Raw genomic sequence first — 22,334 nt, forward strand, 5'->3', positions numbered from 1 at the left:
AGTAATGTGGGCAGCACGTGCTCAGTGCTGTGGTCAGCTCCAAACACTCTGCAGACTTGCAGGGAAGTTTGGCTGGGAAGGGAGAGCCTGAGCATCGCAAACTCTACATGTGCTCAGGGTGCACAGCAGGTCTGGAAATCCCTGTGGTAACCATAAGACATCCCCCAGCTCCTCACAATTTAGATTGTCACTTGCCCAGGGCTGTGCCCAATGCAATTTTTACTGTTTCCAAGGTTCAAGATTCAGTATCTCCCTGAGCCCAAAATTTGATCACCCTCATGGTGAAATATGCCTAGTACATTAATGTCACACCTGGTCATTTTACATACCTCTGACATAAATGGACAAAGGAGGTTGGGGTTGCTTCAGGAATATAGTTGGACCAAAGCAAAAGTAACTGGGTAGCATTGTGAAGGCTTCAGGCAATCCAACTGGACATGAAACGACAAAATAATTTTTGGTGGAGAATCATAGTCCTGTAACATTTGTCTCCCTGCAAGGTTTTCCATTGGATGCAAGACCAGTAAGCTTTTGTGAATAAAAAAATGTAACCACAGAAATCACAGAATGGCTGAGATTGGAAGGGACCTCTGAAAATGATCTAGTCCAACCCTCCTGCCTGTAGGATCACCTAGAGCACATTGCATCCAGGCAGGTTTGGAATGTCTCCAGAGAAGGAGACTCCACAGCCTCTCTGGCCAGCCTGTCCCAGTGCTCTGTCACCCTCTCGGTAAAGAAGTACCCCCTCATACTCAGATGGAATGTCCTGTGCTTCAGTTTCTACCCATTGCCTCTTGTCCTGTCACTGGGCACAACTGAAAAGAGACCGGCTCAATCCTCTTGACACCCTCCCCTCAGATATTTATATACATTAAAGAGGTCTCCCCTCAGCCTTTTCTTTTCCAGGCTAAACAGGCCACGTTTTCTCAGCCTGTCCTTCCTTGTATGACAGGTGCTCCAGTCCTCTCATCATCTTCATAGCTCTCCTCTGGACTCACTCCAGCAGCTCCATGTCCCTCTGGTACTGGGGAGCTCAGAACTGGACTCAATACTCCAGGTGTGGCCTCACCAGTGCTGAGTAGAGGGGGAGGATCACCTCCCTTGACCTGCTGGTAACTCTTCCGAATGCACCCCAAAATCCTATTGGCCTTCTTGGCCACAAGGGCACATTGCTGCCTCCCTCCCAGTCAGCCTACTGTCCACCAGGATTGCTAGGTCCCACTCTGCAAAGCTGCTCTCCAGCAAGTCAGCCCCCAGCCTGTGCTAGTGCTTGGGGTTATTCCTCCCCAGCTGCAGGACCCTGCATTTGCCCTTGTCGATCTTCATGGGGCTCCTCTCGGCCCAACCCTTCAGCCTGTCGTCCCTCTGAATGGCAGCACAACCCCCTGGGGTACCAGCCACTCCTCCCAGCTTTGTGTCATCAGCAAACTTGCTGAGGGTGCACTCCGTTCCATCATCCAGGTTGCTGAAGTAATTAATATTTTCTTTCTTCAAGGGAAAATATGCTAAAGTATCTTCACTTAGTGTGAAACTGATTTCTGAGAGGAAAGTTTATAATACAGACTTCTCTAATGCCTGGCAACTTTTGTGCAATGTTCCCACAGAAATCATAGTTTGAAGAATGCCACTTCTATGAATAATTTTTCTTTTACTTGAAGAGTTAAAATTATGCCACTTCCATTTATACTAGGGAAAATCCAGAGCAGTTTAAGTGAAGCTGATAAAGTTAGCAGCAAAATAGGACAGCAGGCACCCTCCCTTTTGGTGATGTCGCTCTTAGACATGCAGTTTTGTGTCCTGTCAGCATAAGTAGCAGCAGGATTAGCTAGTATATGTGTTACATGATCCAGACTCAAAGTAGATTAAGCTCTTTACGATTCTGCTATGCTGTAAAGGGTCTCTGATTTGGGTGCAAATGTAAATTAGTGTGAAGGAGAAAGTGGCTGAAAATGCACCCAGGCCTCTAGCTGCAAAAATATCTGTTTCTCTCAAATGACTCCTGGAAGACTTGTAAATGTTTGGGCACTTCCATGTGTAGATATAAGGAGCTTATCTGGCTTTCTGTGAGGTTAGACAGCCCTTTTCTCTCATGTAAACAAAACTATGTGCCTGAGTGTTGGTCTTCTTTGAATAAACATACATGAGCATCTTGATGATTTTAATCACTTTCAGACTTCAGTGAGCAGTTAGTGTTTATTCCCTTGCAGTAGTGACATAACAGCCAGGTGATGTCACCGCAAGCAGAGCAGGAAAAAGCAATCTGAGAACCCACTAGAAAACAGTAAAATGGCAAAATGGCCGTGATATTCAGTAATTTACACAGCTGAAATGACAGAATTAGGTAGCATCAGTAATTATGTGGGCTTTTTTTTTTTTTAATTATTATTTTTACTTGTTTGTTTGTTTCCTTACTTTGGATCTAAAACAGGGAGAAGAGTCTAGCTTTCAAGCACTGGGTTTGGCTTTGAGATCTTTGAATCATCTCTCATCTTGCCATATATATTCGCTGTCATTTGGGTGCTGGTTTTGGCTATCATACCTAACTTCTTGTTTTGTAGACATAGAAGGTCATTTTAGTTTTACGATACCTAGAGACTTCTGTCCAAGAGACTGGGAAGTGATTGCTTTCAACTGAATAACCCCAACCACGACTGTGCTTTGGAAGAAAAATTAGTCAAAAAGGAAAGCAAAAGGTTGAAAAAATAGCAAAAGGTTGCAAAAATAGTTGTTAAATTTGCACCACACAAAATGAGGAGGGTCTAACACCTATTTAATCCTAACCAATCTCACTCTATTCTTCTCAGGGCCACTGTTTTTCCAAGACAAATTTAAGTCCATGTCCAAGCTCAATGATACAAAGGCTCAATGATTCAGGCTACCTTATGGCTAGTGGCTACTGCCTGGCCAGCAAACATCAAATATTATCTCATAAAACATATTACTGTTTTGGTGTGGTTGGAAATGCAGTGGGAAGGTCAGTACATGAATTGATGGAGACAGCAGCACAGAATCATCTGCCAGTGTCAACTACAACTGTCAGTGCCTTGAAGGAAGGTAGCTTGGAGTTGTGTGAATGGTTTGCCTTCCTTGGGGAAAAAAAAAAAAGGAAAAGGAGCAATCCCATAGAAAATCTTTTTACAAACCAGTGTCTATCAGACAATCAGGAAAAGAAAGGAACTATTGCATTTCTCTGTAAAGATAGGAAATTCCTGCCCATGCAAATACTAAGAGTGCCTCTGTATCACTTACAAACATAGCCTCTTCTCTGAAGTGGATGTTTAATAATCCCTTTGTCATTTTCTTCATCCAGCCTGTGACATGGTTCTTAGCATCTATTTGGCTTGTAGCAACAACTGCAGCAACAGCGTTTCAATCCTTCACTGTATAAAGACAGGACCACTCCTGAGTTTTATGATGGGTGCATCTTCTGTGTACTGGGTCACTGAGCAGCATGTTTATCCACCTGGTCCCATGCTAGCTATACAGCCAAGCATAGGGTATGTCTGGCAGCTGACAGCCAGTGTGATGAAAATGCTTGTTGACACAATGATCTGAGATATGGCACCTCCTTGACTCAACATGCAGACCGAGTCCAAGTGGCTGTATCCAACAGGTTTGGATGCTCTTCATGCCAGAGATCCTGTAGGATGTTCACACACAGGCAGCCCTGCATGCTCACACACAGACACCTAGAGGCTACCTCAGCCATGTGTTTCTTGTGTAGAGTTTGCCAACACTGAATAGGCAGCAGGGCAGAGCTGTTAGAGTTGTTTTGGCAATGGTGAACTCAGCTGTAAATTCCTGTGGCCTCTCCAAGGGATTCCAAATAGCTCCCTTGGACCAAGCAGTGTGGACTGGTGGCACAGCAAGGATAGACTTGGTCCTCAGCAGACTGTGAAATCTTCAGCATGGGCAAATAGCTACAAGTCTGCAGGTTTTCATAGCTGTCCACTGGTAAATTTGGGTTTGAGCCTGTTTTACTGGGAAGTATAGGTAAAGAGTGCTCTACCCAGCTTGTCAGTAAAGGGGGCCCAATGACAGATGCTACTTGCAACTATAAGCTGGTCTTGTTATTTTAAAGTGGAGGCACAGCTGGTTTGAAACTTCAGCCCTGATAGACTGGAGCCATGTGCAAGCCCAGCTTTGACAGCTGCAGAAGACAGAAAGCTTCAGGCAGATATATACAGGGCTTTGAGTTATTGCAGCACAAGGCAGGGCAGCTGCAACTTTCCAGCTTTTTCCTGACTGCCCAACTTCATTGCTATGCCATCCTTTTACAGAGTGTTGTCTCTGCAAACAAAAACTGGATTATGATTATTGCAAAAGCTCTGAAAAGGATGGAAAAACTCTAATTTCCTGGCATCACAGGGCTTTCAACCCCAAACTGCCTATGAAAAGCAGAAGTTTTGTGCCTTTAAGGGATGACTCTAAAACAAGGATGAAGAGGGTATCGTGGGATTCCCAAATGCAATTCTGTGCTTCACCACACTACCAGCTGAAGCATCCACCCTCAGCACAAAGCTGGATGTGTGCAGATTGAATCCATTTCCTTTGCTACCTCTGTGTAATTTCTTTCTGCAAGGACAGCTGCTCACAGAGAATGGTGTGAGCAATCTGCCATTCTGCGGAACACCAGGCCACCCATCACTCCATCCCAGGTTTTCTGCAGGGATGCTAGGCAAGGGACGCTGGGCTGGGTGCTCTGTTTTGTCTGCCTGGCAATCACCCAAGGCAGTGTCAGACAGTTTTGGCCATACTGTGCTCACTAGCTCAGTTTTGGCCATACTATGCAGCCACACAGCATAGACTTCAGGACACGTGCTAAATAACTCCAGAGTGCTTAGCAGCATGCCCATGCTGCCAGATAGATGTGAACTACCAGCCACAGCAGTCTTTGCAGCATGGACATACCATAGAAATGAGAGAATCAGTGATTAGCAAAACAGCCTAGAGAAACCAGCAGACTCAAAAGGAGCTTAAAGTCCCACCACATAGTGCATTCTCAAGTTAGATAAATATTCTAACCTTTGCAGGGAAAATTAACGGCTAGGAGCCTTTTATCATATGATATTCCTAAGAGCTATGAGAAGGAGACATTTTGAAAGCAATTTGCACTTCCTTCCTTCTCTTACCTGCAGAAAAGAAGGAACCAGATTTCAGATCCTTGATGTTGTCATATGGGCACCTTAGTTCACCCAATGGTCAACTTAAAAAAGTAAAGCTAGAAGATGAAAAGTTGTAACTGAAAGGAATCTCTGTTTGCTTTGGAGCCTGAAAAGGAATTGGACTCAATCCCAGGGTTACATCACTTTCATATATAAGCAAGCCCTTGCTATAATCAGTTACTTTATCCACTGCCAGCACATTAGCTGAGCTGTTCAAAAAGATCGCTTACGTAGAATGGAACATGGCTCCAGCTTCAAACACTGTGTTGACTAATTGTTACTGTTTATCTGCTGTAGCCCACACAACTTCCTAGGTACCACAGAGAATGACCAAGAAAGATGTCCCCTGCCCCAAAGTTCTCATAAGTCTATAACAACACGTTGGTTCAAGGGTAGTGACTAATAAATTTGCAATGTATATACATTGTAGTGGATAACATGAGGATGAAAGCTTAGATTCCAGTCCTCTTTCTCCTCCATGTGACCTCATACAATCCCTTCTCACCACCTTTTCTCTGTTCATGCCCTGAACCCTTTAATCAGGGATGGGATACCTTATACTAGGACTGTTTCTTCACTGCAAAAGGTACAGTCATCAAAATAATTAGGTGCTGTACACAGTAAGAAAGCTGGGTTTGCCTAAAAATGGAGCTTAGGGGATTTTTACCAATTGTACCAGTTGCCACAGTAAAAGATGAACTCTGGCAAAACTGTGCCTTGATCAAGGGATCCTTCTAATTTGGAAGACTTTAGGTTCAGTCTTTAACCTTGACCTGCATACAAGCTTAAGAAAACACAGGTGGTGCCTGGGGTGCACTGCATTCAATGTATAGCTTTGTGTTAGATGTGCCAAGCTGGTGCAGGAAATGCCAACCCTAGGAGGGATGGATGTGCTGGATCTGAAGGCAGGACAGCTGAAGTACTGTGCTGCTCCTGAGCGCCTGTCTTCCACTGAGGTTGCTTTGCCTGGGCGATGCACCTTGCTTTTGGGGCTGCCCAGCTTCTCCTGCCACACCTTGCTACCTGCAGATTGGTAGGATCACCATCTCTGGCATGGTGTTAGGGTTAAGTGTTCCTTGACAATGGAGAGCTGAGACTTCTTCAAGCAGGACTGCCAGAAAGATGCTTGGCCATAGCGTGTCTTACATGGCTATGACCACTACAGCTACATGAAATCTACAGCAATTATCAGTGACTGGTCCTGATCAACATGTTGTTATGTCTGGAACAATTGGCCACATGCCTATCTGCATTTGCAAGAACAAACCATGAAGCAAACTCTGGTCTGGTTTACAGAAGGCTTATTACACTGAATCCATTCTTCCAAAGCAAAAGGAAGAGAAAAGCATGTTCAGGACCTGATTGAAGTGCTCCCAGAGAGCCTGAGATGCACAAAAAGGTTGTGAAATTATTTTCTTGGAATCAAACCTGGAAATGGTCGAGGTTACCAATAGACACAGATGTTTCCAATAAGGCAAGGAAGTCAGAGTCACATGGGATTCCTGTGGTCTTCTCACATTTTCAAGAGACTAGGTTTGCATTCTTGTCAGCATTAATGAAGTTATTTTTACATTCTAAACATCAACAGATAAGGGTGATATAAAAATACATAATTTTAAAGAAAACTTTATCACTGTTATAGTAAAGGAGCGCTTGTCTATGCAAAGTGCTCACTAAGTGTGGGATCCAAATAATGAGTGTGCCTTAAGTGTGTTGGTTGCATTTCCATGAAAAACAACATTCTGTCAGGAATTTATGAGGAGATTATTAAAATGCGTGTCAAGCTCAGATTTGGCCAGGAACATCTCAATCTGAGAGCAAATCATTTTTAAAATTTGTATTGTATAGTATTAATTGCAATTTCATTTTGTGAATTTGTAAACATAGGTAAAATATGGAAAAAAATACAATGAAATAATGTGTAATTATGTGTAAAGATATATTCTGCCTAAATTAACACATATGCAGAGAGGAGCTTTTTCCAGAACTAGTATAGATTTGCATGTTTGCCAGTCAAATCACATCTCTTGTTAGATCTCAGTGATATGGTTCTGGTATAAATTGTGGTTAGTTAAGACAAGAGGATGAGGCTAGAAAATCCATGAAAATGTCCCTATTAAAGCAATCATAAGTGGTCTTTTTGACAATGAAAGGAAGAATGGGTGTGTGTGTGTTGTATGCATGTGCTGACCAAAAAAAAAAAAAAAAAACCAAAAAAAAAATTAATATAAGCAGAACAGCCAGTGTATGAAATATGACCAGTTTACAGCCAAATTGCATGAATCTTCCCTACAGAAAAGCACTGTTTTTCAATAAAAGCTTACAAAACTCTCTCTGCCCTGTGATCACCCTAATGTTTTTATATTACAGTGAAATGCCAAAACCTCAGATTAACTTGATTTCAGGCTTCACTGTGAATGTTTTGTGCAGCCTAAGGAATTCAGATGACCGCTCTGGATTATATCAGTCATTCATCCCAAATGACTGTTCCTTGTGAAGGACCCAATTCTGCCAAGAAAGGACTGTGCTGCTTGTTAAGTCCCACTGTGTTTTGTGAGAGTCATTTGAGCATGCGTCTGCCGCTGCTTGCCTGGAGCATACCTAGACACAGCTGTGCCACAAAGGAGAGCACAGAATCACACAGAATCACAGAATCACAGAATCACAGAATTTCTAGGTTGGAAGAGACCTCAAGATCATCGAGTCCAACCTCTGACCTAACACTAACAGTCCCTACTAAACCATATCCCTAAGCTCTACATCTAAACGTCTTTTAAAGACTTCCAGGGATGGTGACTCCACCACTTCCCTGGGCAGCCTGTTCCAATGTCTAACAACCCTTTCGGTAAAGAAGTTCTTCCTAAGATCCAACCTAAAACTCCCCTGGCACAACTTAAGCCCATTCCCCCTTGTCCTGTCACCAGGCACGTGGGAGAATAGACCAACCCCCACCTCGCTACAGCCTACTTTAAGGTACCTATAGAGAGCAATAAGGTCGCCACTGAGCCTCCTCTTCTCCAGGCTGAACAAACCCAGCTCCCTCAGCTGCTCCTCATAGGACTTGTTCTCCAGGCCCCTCACCAGCTTCATCGCCCTTCTCTGGACTCTTTTGAGCACCTCCATGTCCTTGTAGCGAGGGGCCCAAAACTGAACACAGTACTCGAGGTGCGGCCTTACCAGAGCCGAGTACAGGGGGACGATCACCTCCCTAGCCCTGCTGGTCACACTGTTTCGTATGCAAGCCAGGATGCCGTTGGCCTTCTTGGCCACCTGAGCACACTGCTGGCTCATATTCAGCCGACTGTCCACCATCACTCCCAGGTCCTTCTCTGCCTGGCAGCTCTCCAACCACTCATCTCCCAGCCTGTAGCTCTTCTTGGGGTTATTGCGCCCCAGGTGCAGGACCCGGCACTTGGCCTTGATGAACTTCATGCAGTTGACCTCAGCCCATCAGTGCAATCTATCCAGATCCTCCTGCAGAGCCTTCCTACCCTCGAGCAGATCAACACATGCGCACAGCTTGGTGTCATCTGCAAACTTACTGAGGGTGCACTCAATGCCCTCGTCCAGATCATTGATGAAGGTATTAAAGAGGACTGGCCTCCAACTGGACTTGACTCCATTTACCACGACTCTTTGGGCCCGGCTATCCAGCCAGTTTCTAACCCAACGAAGCGTGCGCCAGTCCAAGCCAAGAGCAGCCAGTTTCTTGAGGAGAATGCTGTGGGAGACGGAGTCAAAAGCCTTACTGAAGTCAAGGTAGACCACATCCACAGCCTTTCCCTCGTCCACCCAGCGCGTCACTTTGTCATAGAAGGAGATCAGGTTCGTCAAGCAGGACCTGCCTTCCATAAACCCATGCTGACTGGGCCTGATTGCCTGTTTGCCCTTCAAGTGCCGCATGATGACTCTCAAGAGGATCTGCTCCATGAGCTTCCCTGGTACTGAGGTCAAACTGACAGGCCTGTAGTTCCCCGGGTCTGCCCTCCGGCCCTTCTTGTAGATGGGCGTCACATTTGCTAGCCGCCAGTCAGCTGGGACCTCCCCCGATAGCCGGGACTGCTGATAAATGATGGATAGGGGCTTGGCCAGCTCCTCTGCCAGTTCTCTCAGTACCCTTGGGTGGATCCCATCCGGCCCCATCGACTTGCACACATCCAAGTGCCGTAGCAGGTCACCAACCAGTTCTTCATGGATGGTGAGGGCCACATCCTGCTCCCCATCCCCTTCCACCAGCTCAGGGTACTGGGTATCCAGAGAACAACTGGTATTGCCGCTAAAGACTGAGGCAAAGAAGGCATTAAGCACCTCCGCCTTTTCCTCATCTCTTGTAACTAAGTTTTCCCCTGCATCCAGTAAAGGATGGAGATTCTCCTTAGTCCTCCTTTTTGTGTTGATGTATTTATAAAAAAGTTTTTTGTTATCTTTAACGGCAGTAGCCAGATTGAGCTCCAGATGAGCTTTGGCCTTCCTAATTTTGTCCCTGCACAGCGTCGCAACATCCTTATAGTCCTCCCTAGTGGCCTGCCCACTTTTCCAAAGATTATAAACCCTCTTTTTTCTCCTAAGCTCAAGCCACAATTCTCTGTTGAGCCAGGCTGGTCTTCTTCCCGGCCAGCTCGTCTTTGGGCACGTGGGGACAGACCGTTCCTGCACCATTAAGATTTCCCTCTTGAAGAGCTCCCAGCCTTCCTGGACCCCTCTGCCCTTCAGAACCGCCTCCCAAGGGACTCTACCAACCAGTGTCCTGAGCAGCTAAAAGTCAGCCCTCCAAAAGTCCAATACAGCGGTTTTACTGGTCCCCTTCCTGGCCCCGCCAAGAATAATGAACTCCACCATTTCGTGGTCACTCTGTCCAAGACAGCTCCCGACAATCACATCCTCCACCAGTCCTTCTCTGTTTGTGAAGAGAAGGTCTAGCGGGGCGCCACCCCTGGTAGGTTCACTAACCAGCTGCGTCAGGAAGCTATCTTCCACGCTCTCCAGAAACCTCCTAGACTGCTTTCTCTGGGCTGTGTTGTGCTTCCAGGATATGTCAGGGAAGTTGAAGTCCCCCATGAGTGCAAGCGCTGAAGATTTCGCAACTTCTGTCAGTTGCCTGTAGAACTCCTCATCCCTCTCCTCATCCTGGTTCGGCGGTCTATAGCAGACCCCGACGAGGACACTAGCCTTGTTGTCCCTGCTGAGCCTAACCCAAAGGATTCGACCTTGTCATTCCCAGCCTCGAGTTCTACAATATCGAAAGACTCTCTAATATAGAGAGCCACACCACCACCCCTTCTGTGCTGCCTGTCCCTTCTGAAGAGCTTATAGCCAGGCATTGCAGCACTCTCATGAGACTGGTCCCACCACGTCTCCGTGATGGCGACCAAGTCGTAGCCTGCCTGCTGCACGATGGCTTCCAGCTCCTCCTGTTTGTTACCCATGCTGCGTGCATTGGTGTAGATGCACTTCAGCTGGGCTATTACTTTATCCCCCGGCCTTGCTATTGTTTCCCCTGGCACAGCTCCAACAATCCTTGCTTCAGCCCCATCCCCCTTCTTACCTAGTTTAAAGCCCTCTCAATGAGCCCTGCCAGCTCCTGACTCAGGATCCTTTTTCCCCTAAAAGATAGGGACCCGTCTGCAGCCATCAGGCCAGGTGCTGAGTAAAGTGCCCCATGGTCGAAAAACCCAAGATTTCTGCGTTGGCACCAGCCCCTGAGCCATTGCTCCAAGAGTCTTAAGCCATCTTAAGATGGATAGCCCCTTTGATTTGTACCCTGCTATTATAATTATAGCTCTAAGATGTGCAGTTGAGCTGGAGGTCTGTGGGCAGTTCTCATAAAGCATCTGGGAGCTCCCAGTTTGGGGCACTGCTGGGAGCCTGGAGCTACTCTCTGCACTGACACACATGCTGATCTCAGCCAAGCTGCTTAATCACCTTCATAGAATCACAGAATCATTTAGGTTGGAAAAGGCCATTAAGATCAAGACCAACTTTTGATGCATAATTTGTCCCTAAGTGCCACATCTACATCTACGTCTCTGAAATACCTCCAGAGATAGCAATTCCACCATGACCCTGGGCAGCATATTCCAATATTTGACCACCCTCTCTGTGAAGAAATTCTTCTTGATAGCCAATCTAAACCTCCCCTGGTGTTACTTTAGGGCATTTCCTTACTTCACCTGAGCCCTCAGCTGCTCCTCGCAGGACTTGTGTTCCAGGCCCTTCACCAGCTTCATAGCCCTTTTATGGACATGCTCCAGGGCCTTGATGTCCTTCTTGTAGTGAGGGGCCCAAAACTGAACCCAGCACTTGAGGTGCGGCCTCACCAGATAAGAGTACAGGGGGACGATCACCTCCCTGGTCCTGCTGGCTGCGCTATTCCTGATACAAGCCAGGATGCCATTGGCCTTCTTGGCCACCTGGGCAAACTTCCAGCTCATGTTCAGGTGAGCATCGACTGACACCCTCAGATCATTTTCCTCTGCACAGTTTCCAGCCACTCTGCCCTAAGCCTGTAGCACTGCTTGGGGTGGTTGTGGCCAAAGTGCAGGACCTGGCACTTAGCCATGTTGAACCTCATCCCATTGGCCTCTGCCCATTGACCCATCCTGTCCAGGTCCCTCTGCAGGGTCTTCCTACCCTCTGGCAGATCGAAACTTCCCCCCAGTTTGGAGGGTCAAGTTTACACATTTTAGATCTATATGGTGCTCAGATAGTATGACAGTCTTTTTTGCATGGTGTGCCAGGACCCGTTTTTATTTTGCACACTCAGGTGTCACAAGAAACTAGCAGGAATCAGGAGTTAGCTTTGCCAAGTCTATCCACACATTCTCTTTGGTACCTATGCCATGAGTTTATCTGTTTCAGCAAACCATGAGTTCATGGGCAAGCGCTCCTGTGCACTCCTTGCTGACTGGGCACACATTGTCATGTTTGAAAAATTGCAGAGGAAGACAAAAAGCAGCCTGAATAATTACCTCTTTACAGTAAAATTTCGTTCTTCTCACCATTAGTAAGCTTTAGAAAAAATTGAAAACATTTTAATCTGCTTCATATAATTGGGTGTTCCACAGAGATTAGCACTGGCTGCTCTGCTACTTGAGGAATGTAAGTCTCTTCTTATCTCTGGCAAATTCAGACTCTTAGAAAATGAAGCCACCTTTCCATGACTTTTCCTGGCTTCTGGAGAAAGCTGTGCACTTTTAAAGACCTCTCTTGGAAATAACTAATCGTTTCTCACCCTACAAAGTGCTGAAATGGAAGGAAATGAAATCTAAACTACAAAGAGAGGGACAATGCTGCCACATAACCTGGGAGCTTGCTCCTTGACATTATAGAGGTGTGTGAATATGTTTGCCAGAGGACAGCTGACTGGGTGCAGGCATACAGGTGGTGGCGTGGGTTTCTCCCTCTAGCTCGGGACCACTTCTTCTCAATATGAAGGTTGGTGCCTGAGTGCTTCAGGTTCTCATCCACTCCCACCCTTCCTACCCCTAAACTCACAACTGCATTTTGCTTCTCTGAGAAACTGCGTATGAAATAGGGTTGGTCGGGCTTTTAGTGCAGCACTGAAACTGTCACACTTACCGAGCTTTGTTTTAAAGTGTGATTTGAATTGAGGCAAGGAATTACCCCCAATTCAGTGCTGACTTGAGCTTTCTAGAGCAGTGAGGGACTGGGCAGGCTCTCTATGTGGAGAATATTCCTCTGCAGGGCTCATAGAAAGGGCAGCCTTCCCATTTAATGAGATGAGAAACAAAAGGGGTTCCTAGTTTGTTTTAAAAAGCAGAAGGCAAAACAAGCCAATGGAACAGCATAGTTCAAACTTTCCTCTGCATGGAATGAGTAGTTCTGCAGCTGTGGGGTGAATGAATTAACTGTTGGAATAAAACCCTTACTGGAGCAGCAGAATTATGACAATGCTGTGCTGTGGGGGAATTGGGGGACCTGGATGCCAGATGTAGAAAAGTGTCTAGGCTTGTATATTCTCAGAGAAAACATTGCACGTATGTTCAGTAGGTGTTTAGGCTCCAAGAACATGAATAGAAACATAGAAAGTGAAATTCCTATAAGAGGAAGGGGAGTATTCTGATACAGAGAGAATCACCTTGAGTCAGATGTCCAGAAGCCCCCTCTGCCATGTGTGTTTCTTCACTGACTGAATGTCATGTTTCCCCCATGCAGCTGCCAACAGAGTGCTGGACTTATCCTCCTTATCCTTAAGGGAATGTAAGGTCATTGGTATCTGTGGGATTGCAATAAATTCCTAAAAATGAGCAGCTGAAAAATCTGGACTGTGTCTGGGACCATCTTTATTGAGAACTTGTGAGGGAAACCCTAGGTCTTACCTCAGCCATCCAAGGACCCTCAGGGACTTGCTTGGCATGCAAATCTACCCAGAAACAAAAGCACCAACAGCAGATGCTTTCCCTGTAATCCAAGGCACAGAAAGAGATGACTTAAACTGCAGCTTAATTCAATCCTTGCTTTTGCCTGCTCAGGCTTTCATCTTGGATGTGAGAGCATGTGGTACTTGCAGGACCCTAGGCAAATGTGGCTGCACAAAGAACAAAAAGAGCATTCAGTGTCAGGTTAACAAGGTGGGGTGGCCACCGAGGAGGTGTTTTAGGTTGGATATTAGGAAGAACTTCTTTACTGAGAGGGTTGTGAGGCATTGGAATGGGCTGGCCAGGGAAGTGGTGGAGTCACCATCCCTGGAGGTCTTTAAAAGACGTTTAGATGTTGAACTTAGTGATAAGGTTTAGTGGAGGACTTGTTAGTGTTAGGTCAGAGGTTGGACTTGATGATCTTGAGGTCTCTTCCAACCTAGACAATTCTGTGATTTTGTGAAGATGAAGGCACAATGGGTGTAGGACCATCATGCTGGCAGAGTGGCTCACATCGTATCAGTGAGTCACACGACAGACAGAGTGAAGCACAGCACTGCTGGTCAGCCATTGCTGACACACACATGCAGCTCCTGGTTGCTGCAGGCCCTGCTTCTGGCCCATTTTTTAAATATAACTACAAATTCCAAACACATAAATGGTATTTTGGAGGAGCCATAAAATGAGATCAGGTGGACCATGGGGAACACAAAGGCACTTTATTTGTGTTAGCACCAAAGGCTGATCATCAGCCATTATGCACTTGCAATAAACTTGGCCGTTAGCAGGTTCATGAGGAACTGTAAAGCCTATTAAGTGTAGCTGGCACATAGGGATACTGTTTTTAACTTAAGTCTGCATTATTAGAGTGATATCAAAAAACAGAGAAAGAATGTAGCGGTTAGTGGGGGACTTTGCTTGGAGTTCACAAATCCAAAGAAAACACCCTAAAAGCCGTAATTACTTGTTCATAAGTGGATACTTGCAAGCAAATTCTGCCACACAAACCTCCAGCAAGTCACAATGAAAGTCAAGAAGTCTGTTTCATTACAGAGTAGCCAAGACGATCAGTACTATGTATTAATAATCAGCTTTGGCCATCACAAAGCACAGGAGCAAGACTTATCATCCTAGGAAGTCCCCTGGATGCTCCTTTATTTTGAATTAGGAGTCTATTTTAGAGCTTATAAGATTTAAGGTAGTTGTCTGATTTTACGCCATGCTGTTTCATGGTGTCATGAGTAGAAACCCTCTGAAACTAAGAACAGAAAGCAGGAGATATAACTGCTTTCCTATGCTTTAAAAGCAAGACCTCTGGGTGACTTTACACACCTCTTTCTTTGTTGCCACTTGATGATTCTTCTTTCTGCAGACTCAAAAATGTATGGGTGCAGATAAGGAACTGTTGTTTAACCCATCATTAAATCTATGCTAACAGGTTTCTGTTGACAGGCTGCAGGGCTTGAGAACAAAATTATAACCTTTCTGCACATATTATTGCAGTGTGGTTTTCTGCTAATAGCCATGGAAAAGTTAACCTAAACATCAGCTCTTTTTCCTGGAACTAACAGCTTTGAAGCCAAAAGCCCAGTGATTTGATCATCAGCTTGCAGGACTACTGCAAAGCAGACTGCTTGTTACTGTAAAAACAAAGTCCAGAGCTGACTCTCGAGCTGCTGAACCCCTGTTTATGAATTAAACAGTAGCCAGCTCATAAAGGGGAGTGTCCCAGTCATATCTCATTGCAGAATTACAATTATATGCCTTTTACCTCGACAGGCACAGATTTGCCTAGGAAGCCCAGGAAAATCCATCAAACAGGGATTGCAGGGATGGCAAATTGTTTCTCACTAAATACTGGTAGGACAGTATTCAACAGACAGTAGTTCCTGTTTTCTTGAGCCATTAGTGCTACCCTGCACAGGCAATTCTCGAGTCACACAGCACACAAAGTCCCACTGAGTTGTGTTCTTCTGTGCACATAGTGGAAGATCCTGTCCTCATACATATCCTGTCTTCTCTGCCCAAAGACAAATTGCATTCAGACAGGTCTTCCCCAGATCACTGCTTTATAGAAGAATAGATCCTGCAGGCTCTTCTTTCCTCTCCAGAGGGATGTTTACCGCTGCCCTTGATTAGTTGTTCCAGTTATCACTGCCAAAGTAATGTTTCATTTTTCATTTGATTTTTAATCCTTTCCTCATACCCGGTAGACTTTGTTATTCAACCTCCAGATGAAAAATTACAGTCCTGTGTGAGACAGAGTCTTTGATGTGTCACTCAGCATTTCTCCAAGACTAGCTACCTCTTTTCCAGAAAGACAATGGGAAGAATGACCAGATCTTCCTGGAAATGACACCCATCCCACAGTGTAAATAAGCCAAAACTAGCTCCTGCAAAAGTAATCAGACCTGATTGCTGACATACAAATGCCCACTTGTTGCTGAAAGGGCCATGCTCCCAAATCCTGGCAGAAGACAAAGAATGAGGTTATTACGCTCATTCCCATGCTTGACTTTGGCAAAATAGAAGCCTTTATCATCTTGTTTCACTTTTCGTAGGAGTTTGAATGTTTTCTTTTCAGTAGGTTCCCCAGCTCATTCAGTCCTGTGTGATGTAGTTGCAGATATCAAGTGGCAGAGACTGTCAGAGCAATGGGTATTATCGGGGTTGTGGTAGGTCTGAAGAGCCTGTCACAGAACAGAAGATACAAGTAAGTTTCTGAGTAAGATTTCAACTGGAGGTTGAATTGGAAGAACCGCTCTTTGCACTGTGGGGCCCTCAGATGCACAGCACTATATGTGAAGGTATAGGTGAGCGTTAATCATAAGCCAACATGACTGAGCTTACACAGCTCTTACTTATTCCAAATGCCGTGAAAGATCTGCAAAAACTGCAATACTTCATGAAGTTTAAAGTATTTTCTTTTATTCTTCAATATATTTTGCTTTTGGAATGCTTGAACAGAACAGGATCATATCAGTACAAATACAGAACATTGCCTTAACATCTGAATAGAGCAACCATAACTAAGGCATCAGAGGAAGATACTTTTTCTGTAACCACTCAATTTAGACAGGATGCTTATCTGAATTGTAGGAAGCTGCCTCTGATACAACTGGAGTTCAGTTCCCCTGTGTGAGATCACTGATCACTAGCTTTGGTGATGTGTTTATCGTTCTCCTATGGGGTTTATCATTCTCCTATGGGGCTTCCTTATTGGTTTCAGAGGGAAATGCCATTTTGTACCACTCCTTTAACGGGAGTTAGAAGGTGACATCTAGCATGGCTTGTAGTACTGAGACCTGACAGAATGCTCTGGATCTTACTCCAAACTTTATCATTCTGCAGTACTTTTCACAAGGTCTTTTAAGTTACACCATAATAATCCCTAGTTTTCAGCACTGACTCTATGATAAGAGTCCAGGTTATTAGAATCCTGTTGGAATAATGATCCAACGTTCCTTCTGATCAATGAAAGTCTCCCTCCTACTTTTAGGAGAAAATAGATCAAGACTCCAATTTATCATTTAATGAGTGGACAAGGTGGCTGGAATGCCTTGGGAATGGTAGGTTTTATGAGCAACACTGAGTTCAAGGCTGTGTAATGAGAGACATATGGGAATGGTTTTGTTGCGGTGATGTTTTATCACAAAACGAGACAGTTTGAATAGTTGTTTGGTGACTAGCAGATACAGAGGTAGCTGTGTAATTAGTGTGCTTGCTACAGAAGGCAGTGTTTCCTGGCATTACCAAGTGGATTTGACACAGACTGATCTCACTGAGAGCAGCTGGTAACAAAGCCCAGAAGCTAGTTAACAGTTTCCTAAAACTGTCTCCAGATACCCTTGTGTGATTTAAAAGAGCTGCCAGCTCAGGTCACAAAAGCAGGGATATTTCAAGCTCTCGGGATCCTGTTATGTAGCAGAAGCCCTCTGGGATTTTGGGGTTATCTTGATGGTGGGGAGGTTCAGAGTAGCAAACCCCCTTGAGCCCAAGAGATCCCTGACCAGTGTTTTTCCCAAATGATAAGAAAGTGGTGGGAATCCTCATCCTGGTCTTTTCCCAGCATCACCCTTGTCCTGGCGCAAAGGAGCACATTTTCAGAGAGAGGTTTTGTAAAGTGTCTGCGCAAAAGTCTCTTTCACAAGAGGGATCAGCACCATACCAGTTAGAGGCGAGTTTTCTCTGCAGCCACTGGAGAGGCTGCCTGGGCTGCGTGGCTCCCACAGTCTGTGAGCTGCCATCACGACCCTGCTCCCCACAGGGTCGGAGCTGCTGTCAGCTGCACTGGGACCCCCCACTCTGCAGTCCTGCTCCTCTCCCCTCATCAGCCTTGCAGGTGTTCCTGGAAGGTTCAGGCCTGGGCTGAGTTCAAGTAAAGCACCATCAGGCCTTGGTGGGGAGGGTTTGGCCTAGAGAATTCAGCACTAGTTCCTCCCACCTGTGTATATGCTTTGCTTTTAAAGTAGCTACTTTTTAGTAAATTATCTCTTCCAGAGATTAGTGGTAATTCTTCATGTATTTAATGTTTTCTTGTTGCTCATTTGGCTGTTATCTCCTGTACGTTTTGTGTGCTTGATTCAGAATCAGGTATCAAATCACAGGTTAATTTTCAAAGCTCCCCCCCTCCCCCCTTCATTTCCCTTTTTCTCTTTCTTTCTCCTTTCTCCTCACTGCTTTTTATTTTTGTGTTTACTTTCATTTTTCTCTCTCCTCTTCCACATAACAACAGGATAAACTAGGTTATTGTTTATGGAAAGTTTGAATTACAAATGACCCAACAAAACAACATTAAGTATCATATCTTTTCCAACGTCTCTTTGCAAATGCCGGAGCTCAGAAGCCAGTCCCAGTGTTTTATGATTTTAAAATATTGATAGTTTTCCAGGTATTCATTCCAGCTTGATAGGAAACCAAGAGAAACAGAAACATTTTTCAACTTCAGAAAAATGTGGTCAGACTTCCCTGTTAAAGAGATACCTCCTCAGTGCTGTGGAGGGCATGCCGCTTCTCTGGGACTGACTTCCCTTTCCTTCCTCAGCAGGGCTGAAGTGAAACCAGAGAAAAGCTTCCTCACCTGGGTTCTTCTGTGATGCGGACCCAGGAGCTAGCTGCCTAGCATAAAAAATAGTCTCATCCCAGGAGGAAGTCATGTTCCCCCAGCTGGGTTCAGTGTGCCACATCCCAACCCAGGGGCCACACAGGTAGTGCTTCAGGCAGGCAGTGATGCGTGATGTGACAGCCCCTCATCTGGCTGGTCTGGTGTCCCAGATGAGCAGGATGTGGTGGGAAGTGGCTTGGGCAAGGCTGTGGAATTCCTAGGAAATGCCGCAGTGTGGCTGAAGCATCCACTGCTCTTTGCACCTCTGCTTGCTAGATCAGCCTCTGAGACACAAATGCTCAGCTCACTCTCCTGATCACACAGCAGCTGCTACCCTGTGCTGCAGCCTTGATAGCACAATGCTCCCTCACCCCACCTTCTCTTCCAACCCCAGCAGTGCTCCCCAGTCAACCAGATGTGAAGAACAAAGGGAAAAGCTTGGATCGAGCATGCAGCCCTACAGCACTCCATGTGCAAAGCGCTGGCAGGGACAGGCCCATGGTCAGTGCAGATGAGCCTCCTGCAGCCAAGTGTTTTGCTGTCCTGGAGGCAGTGCTGCCTGCCTACATCCCTAAGACAATTAGCTGTTGAAGGTGAAACAGCAAGGCCACTCCATGCAGAATTCATTATGCATATGCCTCTGAGCAGTACTCTTTAGAGAAACAACATAAAATGCTGGAGTGAATAGCCCTCACAGATTTTGCTGATTCCACTAAATTTCAGATGTAATAATGTTTCCATATTGCTCCAATTGTCTTCTGAGGCACAGCTGTGACTCTCCCCTCTGAAGTGTTGCGGCTGCAGAAAGGGAAGTGAAACCCAGCCAAGGCGTTCAGCACAGCAGCCCTTTAATATACAGCCTATTCCCTTTGTTCATCCGTTCTGTATCTCTAGCTACTGTCTCCCTGCTAGAAAGGCTCATAGAATTGCCTCCTCTTATTCTCAAAATTGTGGTACAATCTGATTCAGGAGCTTTTTCTTCTGGAAGGAGAGGTGACTTCTATTTAAGGATCCAAAGTAGCATTTAGTGGAAATGGATTGACTTCCTGCCTCCTGGATGTTCTGCCACCATCTTCCACACCCACTCCATCTAAATCTGGGCACTTAGATGAGATGATAAAGCTTGGGCTCCTAACTAGTGACTGTTGAACATCTCCTAAAATATAGTCACGTGAAGGTCCTTGTGCTTCCACTGGTTGTAGAGAGATCCTGCACCCCTCTTACCTGTAGTACCTCAGATACCCACTCAGGCATTGCATCCAGACATCCAAGGTTAAACAAAACATTTGGCCCCAGACTTTTTGCGTGTCTATTACTGTTCACTTCAACCTTTGTTATCTGGGGGATGAGTTGGACTGTGCTGGCAATGGAGAGCCCTGTAAAGACTTGAATGGATGGGTGATTAAACAGCCAACTTGATCTTCATCCAGATACTTTTCCAGATAAAACAGCACTGAATCATGGAGGTTAATGATGCTGATGTTTTGTTTTTGTATTGCAATTGCATGGTACAAAGCCCAGCCGTTAATCAGGGACCCCTTCTGGTAATTGCAGGTGGGAAAACATCTCTCTTGCCATGCAGTTCAGAGAAAGCTGGGTCTTCTGGAGCTCTAGGATTACTTGTCTGTGGTTACACTGGCTAGCACAGCCTCTGCACTTTTGTGTCTGTTATCAGATCACTAGATGCAAGATGAAATCATCGTTTAACATCCAGATTTTTGGTTTAAGTAGATCTCTTCTCCCTGGGTCTTCTATGCATTGATACTCAGGGCACTAGTAAAATATTTTGTCTCTCCTGTGTAATGGCATAGTAGTTTGTTTCCTGGATATATCCTTGTCATTCAATATGACAATTCTCCTTCTGTAAGAGATGTTGGCTCTTCCATCTCCTCTGTGGCCATGTGCCAAAGTCCACTCTGGACTCAAAACTGCTATCTGGCATTCTTATGTTGCTCTGCATGGGTGAGAGAAATGTCCAACAATGATACACAAGAACTCCCTTTGTCTGTCAGTTCACATGAAAGGAGGAGAAAGCCTGAACTGTGTATCTGTCCTCCACGCGTTGGATGCCCTGCAGAATTACCTCTTGCACAGTAGTAGGAGGTGTTGTTGAACAGGTCACTGTGAATTCATTGCAGAGCAGCTGACCCAGACAGAAAAGAAAATAGGAGAAGATAGGGAACTGTGGGCTCAAGCTGAGACAAAGCCCCACTCTTCATCCTTTTTCAAGGAGTAGAAGAACTGAACTTCTAAGTCAGACCAGCATTACTGTACATGGCAATGAGGAAGAGGTGTCTGATGAGTACAGCTCCATGCTGTGCATGCTCAGGTCGAGTCTGGCTCTCATGTCTGCACTCCCTGTGCTGTCTTTTCTCTGGTCTGCCCCTGCCTCCAGTCCAACTCCTAGTTCAAACTAAAACGCATGTCCAGCAATCCTGTTTTAAAGCATCACTAGTGAGGACAGTGGAGGCTTTATGACACTTGAAAAAAGAGCTCTTTAATTTCTAACCAAGCCTAGTACTGGGGAAAAGAGATTGTTAGTCATGAGTAAAAGCAGTAGTTCGTTCAATAGGTGGTAGCTGACTACAAAAACTAGTGTAAAATGTAGTACAGCTGTACATTGGTATGAGTTGCAAGCAGCATTCTTATGATAACGCCCTTGCAGATTTACTCAAACCAATCCTTATCAATAAGAGGTGAAGTCTTTGCCAGTGAAGTCAAACCCTGTAAGGATGTAATATCATTTTGGACATTGCCTTGGGCATTGCCATGAGTGCTAGATGGTTTTCAGTCCTTAAGTCCTGCCCCGGTCCCAAACCCACATATTTTTGAACTTCTTGAATGCACTTTGGGTGGTGCTCAGTTCCATTTGGATCAGCAGCACCATAACCTCACCCCTGGAGCATCCAGACAGAGTATCTCTCCACGCAAAAACAATTGCAACTTTTTGTTCTCTGGCTGGAATTCCTGGACTGCTGCTTTTTGTTCGGGTTTATTCCATTTTCAACATAAATAAAGAAAACAAAACTAGTGCAAATAATAGTCTGAAACTGCTAAAGCTCCATTGCAGGAGACATGGAACTAGAATAAGGAAAACATTCTCATGTTTTGTTTTTCTCTGAGCAGAAGTGGTTAATCTTGGGTTCAGACCTTCACTCACTCAGCAGGCCTGCCCTGCAGTATTTACTTAAAATCACAGCTAAGTGCATAAAAGCAACATTAAAGCAGAGACACCAGCCTGCAGAGAGCAAACAGAACCAAGGACACTCTAAGCTGATGCAGCAGCATGCTAATTTCAGGCTTCCCTCAGCATGATCATCCCATCAGCATATTCCTGGCCCTTCTGTGTGTCTTTTCTGTGCCCCAGAGTCCCATTCCTCAAAGAGAGCCCAAGCTGAAGCCAAAGGTTCTTTCTGCTGACAGATGGCCGGGGCTGAGACACACAGGGAGCTGCCACCGTGCTCAGAGCAGCCCCAAGGTGATGTTTGCAGGGTTCAAGGCGCTGTGAAATCTTTGTTTTCCTTAAATGACCTTTGCTTGCACAAGACAGCCTGCACTCAGCTGTGGGCTGCTCTGCTTCAGTGAGGAATCCACTTTCCTCTGCTGAATGGCTACATCTCAGACAGATGTTTTTTCATATCCACAATGCATGATGATATAATTGGCAGAGCACATAGAGAGAAGCCG

General features: G+C 45.4%; 1 protein-coding gene across 2 annotated transcripts in view; it reads left to right on the top strand.

The window, feature by feature from the left end:
• ANTXR1 (ANTXR cell adhesion molecule 1) overlaps positions 1 to 22,334 on the top strand; it is a 120,798-nt gene that overhangs the window by 92,963 nt on the left and 5,501 nt on the right. The gene's annotated exons all lie outside the window — the stretch shown is intronic.

The sequence above is a fragment of the Anas acuta genome, chromosome 27, assembly GCF_963932015.1.
Source record: "Anas acuta chromosome 27, bAnaAcu1.1, whole genome shotgun sequence".
In the NCBI taxonomy this organism is placed as follows: domain Eukaryota; kingdom Metazoa; phylum Chordata; class Aves; order Anseriformes; family Anatidae; genus Anas; species Anas acuta.